We start from the raw sequence: 11,318 nt of genomic DNA, 5'->3' as shown, positions 1-11,318 counted from the left end.
CAACAAATTCCACTGGCTCAAGACTCAGCTTAAGTAACACCTTCTCCCTGAGACCTTCCCCTGTCCCAACTTTTTGTGCCTTGTAATAACTCGTTTTTGTTTGTTTGTTTGTTTTTTGCTGAGGCAATTGGGGTTACAGGACTTGCCCAGGGTCACACAGCTAGGAAGTGTTAACTATTTGAGGTCAAATTTGAACTCAGGTCCTCCTGACTTAAGGGCTGGTGCTCCATCCACTGCACCACCTAGCTACCCTGTCTTGTAACAACTTTGCACAGATATACACTTTATATGTTGTCTCTCTCCATTAGAATGTAAGCCCCTTGAGGGCAGAGACCATTTTTATTTTCCTAGCTCACTAACACCGTGCTTGGCACATAGTAAGTGTTAAACTGGTATCTGCTTTCTTGCTTAGTTGATTAACAGTAGATTGATTCTTGGGTTTTCTACATCTTTACTCATCTGTGTGATCATTAGGATGTGGTATACTATGGAATATTGGTTTGGAAAGCCTGTCTATTCTTCCTAATATAGTCATCCTCGATAAATGTATATATTTTATTCTCACAAAAATTTTATATAATTGGGAAAATAGGCATATGAAATAGCATAGTAATATTAAAAACAATGGAACATTTTCCTCAGAAACCTAGAGTTCTCTTACAAATACACATATCTTTAGTGGGAACAGGGGCCATGCATGGGATTCACTTAAAGGAAGGATTCACAGGATTCACACTTGGGAAACATATGTGATCAGGATACCTGGGTACGGGTACACTCAGGGTAACCATGTGGCCAGGGTATACACATAGAGGGGTAACCCATGTCTCCAATGCTACAGAACTGCTGATGTCATGTAGTTTTGTGATCACACTGCTCTCTGCTGGATCTGCTTCCTGAGGGGTACCGCTCTCTGTGGCTCCAGATGTTCTTCAGTTATCAAGCTGTCTTCAAGGTCCCCTGCTATTCTGTCCACCATGCATAAGGAGAGTGCTGTGGTTAGGCTCTTAAGCTTTTTCTCTACAGGAAAGAGGCCACAATTATTCCAGCAAATGCCTATGAGCTACTTTCCCTAAAAATGACTGCCCCTTGGAAAGTCACAGATATTTAGGTTTTTTGAACTCTTCTATCCTCTGACTTCCTCAGTTCAACTCTTCATCTGTTATGGTTAGAACCTATTTGTTTTTTGTTTTTTTAAAATTATATCCACTCTGGCTGGGGCAACTATTCCCAGGGTTCTACTTCTTTCGACTGAAAAGTAATCCAGTGATACTGTGGTGAGGAAAATGCTCTCAAACTCTCCCATGGTGCTCTTGTGTTCCATGCAAATTACAAAGGCTGGGCTGGTTAGAGAAGACTACAAAGACTGGCTATCTTTGTCCCACCATTTTCTGGAAGCAAATCACAACCTGGTCTCTCTAGAGCAACTATATTGTCTTCTTTGATTCCATGTCCCCTTCATCTCGTTTTTTTTGGTGTATTTTGCTTATTGTTGCTTCTGTTATTTTTAAACATATTAAATGCCATGATATATATTGTTATTGTAATCCTGACTAATTCTTCATTCAACATCACTTTACATAAATATTATCATATTTCTTCATATGTCTTTTCTCATGGCATAATAACCCCATTACATTTTTATGTCACAATTTATTCATCACAATAAATTGTACATATGAGTTTTTTAATTGCCATAAATATTATTGAATAGATAGGTATCTCTTTTTCTTTTTTTTGGAATTTCCTTTTTTATTAAAGCTTTTTGTTTTCAAAACATATGCAAGGATAATTTTTCACATTGGCTCTTGCAAAACCTTGTGTTCCAATTTCCTCCTTATCCCCACCTCCTCTCCTAGATAGCAAATAATGCAATATATGTTAAACATGGTAAAAATATATGTAAATCCAATATAGGCATATATATTTATACAATTATCTTGCTGCACAAGAAGAATCAGATCAAAAAGGGAAAAAAAAGTCTCTCTTTTAATAGCATTCTTCTTTGATTAATGTCCTCCTTCAATTCCTTATTATATCCTGGAGGTGATATGAAGGCAGTAGAAGATAAGCCCTAGTAGTTCTACCAGGATGGAAATAATTTGCCTATGGACTCTGCACCAGATTAGGCAGGTTCTGAAGGGCTCATCACTCGGTTTTGCCAAAGTGTTGAATTTTTATAACCAAGATGATCATCTAACAACTAAGTCAATAAGATGGCATTGTGAACTAGATGTAGTCAAGAAGACCTGAATTCAAATCCAGCCTCAGACATTTACTAATTGGTTGTGTGACTCTGGGCAAGTTACAATTTTTAGCTGTCTCATTTGTTACATAGGTATAATAATAGCACTTATATCCTTCAGCTGTTATAAGAACCAAATGATACAATATCTGAAAAGTGTTTTGCAAGCCTTAAAATACTTTACAAGTGTTAACTATTATCGTTATTTTAAACATTTGTAGAGGAATCATGCATGATCTACATTAGTGGACAGAGGACAGACCTCGGTAAAATTACAGATTTTTAAAGTATTAAAATAATAGCTTTTGTAGGATCACTGGGTTAAAGGGCATGAATAGTTTTGTAGCCAAATTGTTGTATATTTTGCCAAATTTGCCAAACATTTTCCAAAATGTTCCCTCCATTCACAGATCTGCCAGCCATGTAACAGGGAACTTTTTTTTTCCCCTCCACAGCCCCTACCTAAATTGAATTTTGTTGTCTTAAATTATCTTTGCCTATTTAATGAGTGTAAGAGAATACTTCAGGTGATTTTCATGTTCTTGATTTAGTAGTTTATTAAAATATAAAATATATTAAAATTATATATTATATACATAAAATTTATATAGAGAAATGTATAAAATTTTACTAATTGCTTTTGTTTTTATCTGGCCCAAATTTTCCTTAATATCCCTTCCTACTCTAAAGCCATTCCATATAATAAATAATTTTCCTAGGATTTTTAAAATGAAAATTTATTATTCAAGAAGACCCATCCAAGGTGAAATGTTTTCTTCATGTGTCATGGCAAACTGAAAGATTGAACAAGAGGAGATGATCTTATATTAAAACAGGAGAAAGTTTGAACATAAGGAAAAACATTTTTTGGCCATTAGAAAACAAACAAGATGATCAGTAACTCTGTTCTGCATAGTTTGGCTATTCCTATGTAAGGAAGTTAAGAGCTAGGCCAGAATGACTTCTTAGCTACCCTCTGGGACCCTAGGATTTCAAGCAAATATAGGAGCTATTTTTAACGGAGAAACCCTCTAGACTTTTTCTGGAAAGAAGAAGGAGGTAGGTTCTCCAGCTGGAATCAGAAACCTTTCCATGGACTTTTTTGCTTTGTCCTTTGGATAATCCCAGAGGAAGGGAAGTAGGTATTATCCTGGCTTGCGATGGGGGGTAGAGAGAAGAGGGAGGCAAAAAAAAAAAAAAAAAAAAAAAGCATTTTGCAAGTTTTTTTCTGGCAACTGAAGATTTCTGCTCTAGAGAGTCAGCCAGAGTGACTAGAATTGGACTCTGAGTTTGAGGGACTGTAGGAGTTTGCTTAGGGAAAGGGAATCTTGGAGGGAATAGGAAGATCTCACTCTCCTGGGTCTGGCTCCTGCCTGCTGAAGAGTGACCATTTGCAGGCTGTATGGGGAGAGGCTGCCCTACTACTTTGTCAGAATAAAGGGAATCCAAGCTCTTTCCTGCTTCTGCTCATCTCACTCATGAGATCATAGGTTCATAAATGTGGAACTGGAAGGGATCTTAGAAGCCCTTTGTTGAGCCCAGATCCCTTAGTCACCCAAGTAGTTAAGTATCAGAACCTTATTCTTGTCCCTCACTGGGAAACAACTGGGGAATTGCCTTTGTCCCTGGGTGGGGTGGCCTCCCAACCAGAACAGTTGCCAACTTTCCTCCTCACGGTCCTTTAACTGTCCCAGGGGACACCACCTGTCTCCTCAAACCTGCTCTGGAAAACTCCTCCCCCATGGTGGCTCCCTCAGCCGTGGTCCCCAGGGAGCCAGAAGCTTGGTAAGAGGTGGAATGAGTCCCCAGGGTCCCCAAGAAGAAGCCATTTGCACCTCTTGGGGCCCCGTCTTGGGTCTCCGTTGCCAGGTGCCCCCGGGCTCCAAAGTGACTCCAGATGAACTCTCCTTGCACCCGTTCCAATGAAGGTCTTTGCTTCATGCTTCAGAGGCACCCAAGATGGAGAGGCTTCTTCTGGGCTCCCCTGTCCTGGTCCCCAGTCCCAGCTTCCAGCTCCAACCTCTTGCCTCTGGTCCATTCTGGGTGACATGATCCTGTTGGGCACAAGCGGAAATATTGGGTCTTCAAAACAATTAAAGACTGACAGGTGTGCTGCAGGGAACAGAGAAAATAGGATCAGAAAGAAATCTTTAAATGTTCTGAATTTCTGTCTGAAATAATAAGGCCACTGCCCTCTTGAGGGAGAACATATATATACAGCATATACGATCAGAGTGGCTGAATAATCTAGGACCAGTAATTTTTCTCCCATGTTTAATCAATTCTTGCCCTCCTGCTACATACAAAAACAGAATTGTTCAACTATAAACACTGTTATTTAAAGTAGGAAAAACAAGAGTCTTTAAAGTCTCAGGACTTCAATTCAAACTCCCCTCTCTTTCCTTCTTCTTCCTCCCTCCCACAACAATTTAATTCAGCAAACACCCCTTAAGTGCTCACTGTTACTACACTTATGACAGCTGGTGGAGCAGTGAAATCTGATTACATACCCTCTCTCAGACAGTAGCTGTGTGACCCTGGAAAGTCATTTAGTTTCCTTCTGCCTCAGTTTCCTCAACTGTAAAATGGGGGTCATAATACTACCTATATAACAAGCTCATTTCCTTTTCCAACTTGTTCACTATACTTCAGAGGAAATAAGTTTAGATAAGACTTAGTGCCTTCCTTCAGGCATCTCACACTCTAATAAAGGAATGAGATACACAAATAGCTATAGAATGAAGTAGCACATGACATTTGCATTAAGAGAAATCTGAACAAAGTATGAGAAGGACAGAAGGGGTTGGATATCTTTCCCAATGAGATTCCACTGACTTAAATGATATTCCTGAAGCTTCTGGCATGCTTTATTGTCAACAATGATTAAAAACAATCACTAATATTTATATGGCTCTTTCAGGTTTGCAAAGTACTTTACAGATGTTATTTCATTTTATCCTTATGATAATTCTGGGAGGTAAGTGCTATTATTATCCCCATCTTACAGATAAGAAAACTGAGGTAGGTGGAGATTAAATGGCTTGCCCAGGCTCCCACAACTAATACAGTGTATTAGGCAGAATTTGAACTCAGATCTTCTTGTCTCTAGGTCTAGTGCTCTGTCCATTACCTAGCTACCTTTCAATAACAAATTATCAAAGACTATTTGCTGCAATTGTCATCAATGTGACTTTGGAAAAGTCATTTAGTTTCTCTGGGTCTCAGTTTCCTTTGTCAGAAAAAGGGTTGTACTAGATGACATCTAAGATCACTTTTAACTTTAAATCCATGATCTTTGTATGTGGTAAGTATGAGTGTGTATGCGAGGTCCTATCCCTGAGCCCCTGGAGTTGGCCATTTGATAGAAGGATTAAATGGAGAAGCGGTATGCGTTGTTTCAAGATGAACAATTTGAGAAGTTAAGCAACCCTTTCAAGGATCCCCTCCTTTTGTGGCCTTCCCTTTAATTCCGACATTTTTGGGGTGATGGGAATTGTGGAACATCACATTCCCAACTGCAAGTTATCCAAAGGATAATGGAGAGAGGCCTGGTGGGTAAAGCAGGCCACAGTCCATCACCAGTGATCCGAAGGCAGATCCTCTTGATTCCAGGCCCAGAGCTCTATCCACCGAGCCACCCATCTGCCTTCGCAATAGCAACCACTGCTGTATAAAACCAGGGCAGGGATAATGAAATAGGAAATTTCCACACACATCTTGATCAGGTCTCAGAATTAATACTTCAGTCTTTCTGGGTCTGATATAATTAATGTTATTAATAAATAATTATTATAGATGTATGAAAATATAATCATCATGTTATAATATCAATATAATAATTGCTATTATAACTGACCTTTATATAACACTTCAAGGTTTTCAAAGAACTTTACATACCTGATCCCATTAGAGAAACCTATACTGTTGAGCTACTGCTACAGGCAGTTTTATCCCGATTTTACAGGGAGGAAACTGAGGCTCAAGTAGGATAGAAGTGACTTGTCCATGACAACACAACTAGTAAAGTGTCAGCAGCAAAACCTGAACTCAGATCTTACTGACTCTTTCTTCTAGTACTTTTTTCACCACAAAACTATGCTGTGAGTGGGTGAATTAAAAACAAAACAAAACAACAGCAAACATAAAAGTATAATCTACAGAATAGCTACCATATTTTGTTGGGTATATTTAGATGGACAGCTCAAGGACTGCCCTGGGCTTTATCTTAGAAGAGGCAGAGGAGGGCTCCACAATATTGGTAGATTCTTTATAGATGATTTATTAAAGGCCTTGGACAAGAATTTCCTAGGATGAGGAGGAGTGAAGAGAGAATGTCCACATCAATGAGGTAACAGATTCATCACCATAACATGGAAGTAAATGCTTAAGAGAGTTGCCAAAAAGGTTTCCTGGAGTTCCCCAGAAAAGGGGCTGTGAGGGCTGCTGTGGGGTGCAGGCACTGCCACTCCAGAGAGAGAGAGGTCTTAGTAAGGCAAAGTTTGGGGGGAGGACCGAAGGGCCTAAGTCCCTGCTCCTTAACTCTTGCCTACTCAAAATTTGGGAAGAGGGCCAAAGACTGTTCATTGAAATTCAGCACTCTATCTTTGGGGTAACAAAACACTTACAACTTAGGGTGCAAGTTTGGATGCTTGATTTTGCTTAGGTTTGGATGCTTGGAATTAATTTTCTTCTCTTTTCTCTTCTTCTTCTTCTTCTTCTTCTTCTTCTTCTTCTTCTTCTTCTTCTTCTTCTTCTTCTTCTTCTTCTTCTTCTTCTTCTTCTTCCTTCTTTTTTTTTTCTTCTTCTTTCTCTCTTCCCATCTCTTCCTTCCTTCCTTCCTTCCTTCCTTCCTTCCTTCCTTCCTTCCTTCCTTCCTTCCTTCCTTCCTTCCTTCCTTCCTTCCAACAATTAGGATTAATTGATTTAATCAGGGTCACACAGCTAGTAAGTGTCTGAGGCTGTATTTAAACTCAGGTCCTACAGACTCCAGAGCCTGCACCCTATCTATTATAGCACCATCTAGCTGCCTTTTGAGATCCCCCCCTTTTTTCCCAAAGAATATTTTTATTTTATTTTCTTCTCAATTGCATGTAAAAACAATTTTTAACATTTGTTTTTTTTATAATTCTGAGTTCCAAATTCCCCCCTTCCCCTATCCTCTCTTTGAGAAAGCAAACATTTTGATACAGATTCTATATGTGCAGTCATGCAAAGCATTTTCACATTGGGAACAACTTCAATGAGGAAAAAAAGAGGTGAGTGTGAAGATAATGATATCTCCTGGTAACCCATCACCAAACTTAAGTTTTACAAAGTTTTACATATAGAAGACAGAAGCAAGAGTAGAAAATAAAGTAAGAACATAAGGGCATGGAAAGGTCATGTAAATATAGTGCAAAGCTATCGATAACAAAAAGTATGCATTTCTTTTAGCTATATGGGAGGGGGAGAAAGGGGATTTTAAAAAAGGGATAGAACTGCTTAGAGTGGACAAGACTGTGATATTTGGGAAAAGAAAGAAGACAATACTTTTAAACTTGTAAACTGTATGGCTTCTGTTTTCTTTATCCCTCTGCAGTAGAACTGACAGAACAAAACTGACTAACAGAAATGATACTTAAAATAAGAGGAAATAAGGATACTTAGTGACCCTTGAGGAATTCAAGTCACCTGGCCCAGAAGGGCTATAGTTTGAAGGACTACATTTCTTCTTTCCTGCTAATTATTTGGAATGTTTTGTAGGAACACATATCAATATACCATCCTACTATGAACCACTACGTAGAATTCCCAATCCCTCTATTTTTGTCCACTTGCATTTTTTATTTCCTTCACAGGCTAATTGTACACTATTTCAAAGTCCGATTCTTTTTGTACAGCAAAATAACTGTTTGGACATGTATACATATATTGTATTTAATTTATACTTTAACACATTTAACATGTATTGGTCAACCTGCCATCTGGGGGAAGGGGTGGGCGGAAGGAGGAGAAAAATTGGAACAAAAGGATTTGCAATTGTCAATGCTGAAAAATTACCCATGCATATATCTTGTAAATAAAAAGTATAATAAAAAAAGAAAGAAAATAGCATCTTTATGTATATAGGTATATATGCATGCATGCATACATACATGTAGATATATGCATATGCACACATATTACATGTTATGTGCATTTATAGTATGATGTTTTTATCTGAGATAGAAGACAAAAAAGCTTGTGGCAAAACAAGTCAAAAGAATGAAGATTCTATGTGTGTAAGAGAACAAATGCAAGGGGTGGAAGAAAGAGCTATAATTCAGATATTTGGTAAAAAGATTTGCTTGAGAAATAGTACCCCGAGGGCTCAGCACCAGGAGCTAAGGATAGTTTGAGCTGGCCCTTTATCCTCTCCTCCCCAACTCCTGTAGAAGGCAAAGACAGGGATGTTATCCTCTTTGGACAGATGTGGTAACTGAGGCTCAGAAAAGTTCAATTACTTTTCCAGGGTCTTGCAGCTACCCTTGGTTAGGCCTGCAAGACTGAGGGACTTGGGAAAAGTTTGAGCTGCTAGGGTGCCCAGTCAGGCTGAATGCTGGGAGTTATCCTTTTGTAAAATAAAATTGGGAGACTCAGAATTTAAATGCAAGTTGCTGAGGAAAAGGTATTTGGCAGATCAGGTGATAGCCAAATGTCTCTTCCCAGCCCAACCCACATGATTGTATGAGTAGAATAAAGGTCTACTGGTATGTGAAAATGCCCCCTTGCTAAGCTTATGAATTGGTCCAGAAACTGCTGGGTTTTGGCTCCTGTTTGAGGGAACATACTTCAGAGATGAATGAGCTGTGCTCAAGCTTTCTGCAACCTACAATAAGAGCACATTTCTGAGCCCCATCTCCTTCCCACTTCTCCGGCCTAATCTCAGTTATAGTTGATCATTTCAATCCCACAGAGCATTGCTTAATGCTTGGGTCACTTCCCCACTCCCCTTGTCATTAGTTTCTCCTTTCTTTGGAATAATGATCCTTCCAGCTATAAATTCTATGATATTATGACAATCTGTGGACCTATCCTATGTCAGGATTCAGATCTGCCATGTGATCTGCACAGTTCTAGAATCTTTGCCCAACAATTACAGAAAACAAATTCTTTAATAGTTCTATTTTATGGCCGCTATGTCTCTACTTGAACTCTTCCTTGGTGGGAGGGGAGGGGATCTATTCCATTTTTGGACCCCCTTTTATAATTAGAAAGTTCTTTAAATGAAATTTTGCCTCCTTGTCACTTATACTATTATTTCTACCTCTGCTTTCTCTGAAATTATGAAGAATAAGACTATTCTTTTGCATGGCAGCCTTTCATGTATTTAAAGACATATATTCTGTCCTCGGAGCAGCTAGGTGACTCAGTAGACTGGAATCAGAAAGACTCATTTTCCTGGCTTTTAGACATTTACTATTTGTGTGATCCTGGACAAGTCACTTAATTCAATTTGGCTCAGTTTCTTCATCTATAAAATGAGCTGGAAAGCAAACCATCCCCATAATGGGGATAGCTTTGCCAAGAAACCCCAAATATACATGACTGAATTGCTGTTAAACAATCCTGTCCTTACTAAAACATCTCTTTTATGCGATGAAGATTTTCAGCTTCTCTGACCATTTTCAGACTCCTTATCACTTTGATCAGTTAGATCCTGGAAAAATCTCAGTTTATAAATATTCATAAAATTTGGCACCTAAAATTCAACATAATACTCCAGACATAGTGTAATCAGAGAAGAACATAGTGAGACTACTATCTCCTTTATCTGAGTGCTATATTCAGCTACAAGTTCTCTGTAGCCCCTAAGGCTCACAGGAAAGATACTCTTCCCAACATACTCTTACTTATTCCATATACACTTATAACAAAATCACAAAAATTGTTGTACCTAGGGCTTGGGAATTGAGCAGTTCTTTTGGAGGAGAGGATGAAAGTTAATGCTGTCAATAGGTATTCTTACTTTTGGCACAGCTACTCCCAGACTTGGTTTCAGGTCTTTCCAGGTAGATTGTTCTAAATGATCCTTTCCACCAGAGGTAGAGTTAGGGTACATTTGAATATCATTATTCATCTACAATACATTCTCCAGGAATCTTCTTAAAGTTGTCAGTCTCCATTTAGAATGTGCTTTGCACTTAGTAGGTAAAAAAACATTTAAAATTACTATTATTATTTCACTGTAGTTCTAGAAAAGTGACCTACACCAAGAAAATAAGAAAAAGAAATTAAAGGAACAAACATTGCAAATAAAAGCCTAAAATGCTTTATTTTCAGATGATATAATTACTTAGAAATTTACTTAGAAAACACAAGAGAATCAACAACAAAAACTTCACCAAAGAAACAGGATACTGCTCACTCCCTAAAATACTTTCTCCTAATCAGCAATATTTCCAGATAAGAAAAACCAGGAACAAATTAATAGAAAGGAAAACAATATTTAAAATATCAAAATGTATTAAATAGCTAGGGATTTATAAAGATATACACAGAATTTATATAAGCACAGCAATAAGTCAGTTTAATAGAAATAAAGGATGTTCTAAATAATTGGTAGAGTAATGTTTAGACTTATCAACACTTTTCCATAAGTATGTTCTCTAAGCTTGCAGTCATTCTTAAGAGGAGATCATGAGGCCTAATCTTATAATAATGGCTTCCATGCATATATTCTAAAAATCACAGTTTTCCTAAGGGGAAAGTGTCATGGTGGTCTCAAAATCACCAGCCTAACATTATAATGTGCCCAAATTAAGCTCCAGATTTAACGATACCAATTTAATGAATTATAATACTAAAAATAAAATAAAACAAACCAAACTCATATTGAGGGGGAAAAGATCAATAATATCAAGGTACATGGAGGGGAGGGGGAAGGAGAAAGAAAAAGGGAACTGACACTGCCAGATTTATATTGTATGATAAAGCCACAGTTACGTAAAATTTTCTGGAACTATGAAAAAAAACACTAGTGAAACAAATCAATGGAATAATCAAAGTTTAGAAGTAAAGAAATAAAATAGTCTGATGTTTAATAAACCTAAAG

General features: G+C 37.9%; 1 long non-coding RNA gene across 1 annotated transcript; it reads right to left on the bottom strand.

Annotated features, from left to right (window-relative positions):
* Positions 1–210: 210 nt before the first annotated feature.
* LOC116421758 lies at positions 211–10,464 on the bottom strand. Its single transcript, XR_004232271.1, has 3 exons — positions 10,233–10,464; positions 4,081–4,299; positions 211–1,020 (listed from the first exon to the last, which is right to left on the bottom strand). It is a non-coding gene; the product is annotated as an uncharacterized LOC116421758 (long non-coding RNA).
* Positions 10,465–11,318: the final 854 nt, after the last annotated feature.

Source organism: Sarcophilus harrisii, chromosome 2, assembly GCF_902635505.1.
Source record: "Sarcophilus harrisii chromosome 2, mSarHar1.11, whole genome shotgun sequence".
Lineage (NCBI taxonomy): Eukaryota > Metazoa > Chordata > Mammalia > Dasyuromorphia > Dasyuridae > Sarcophilus > Sarcophilus harrisii.
This window is presented reverse-complemented; position numbering and strand designations above follow the sequence as displayed.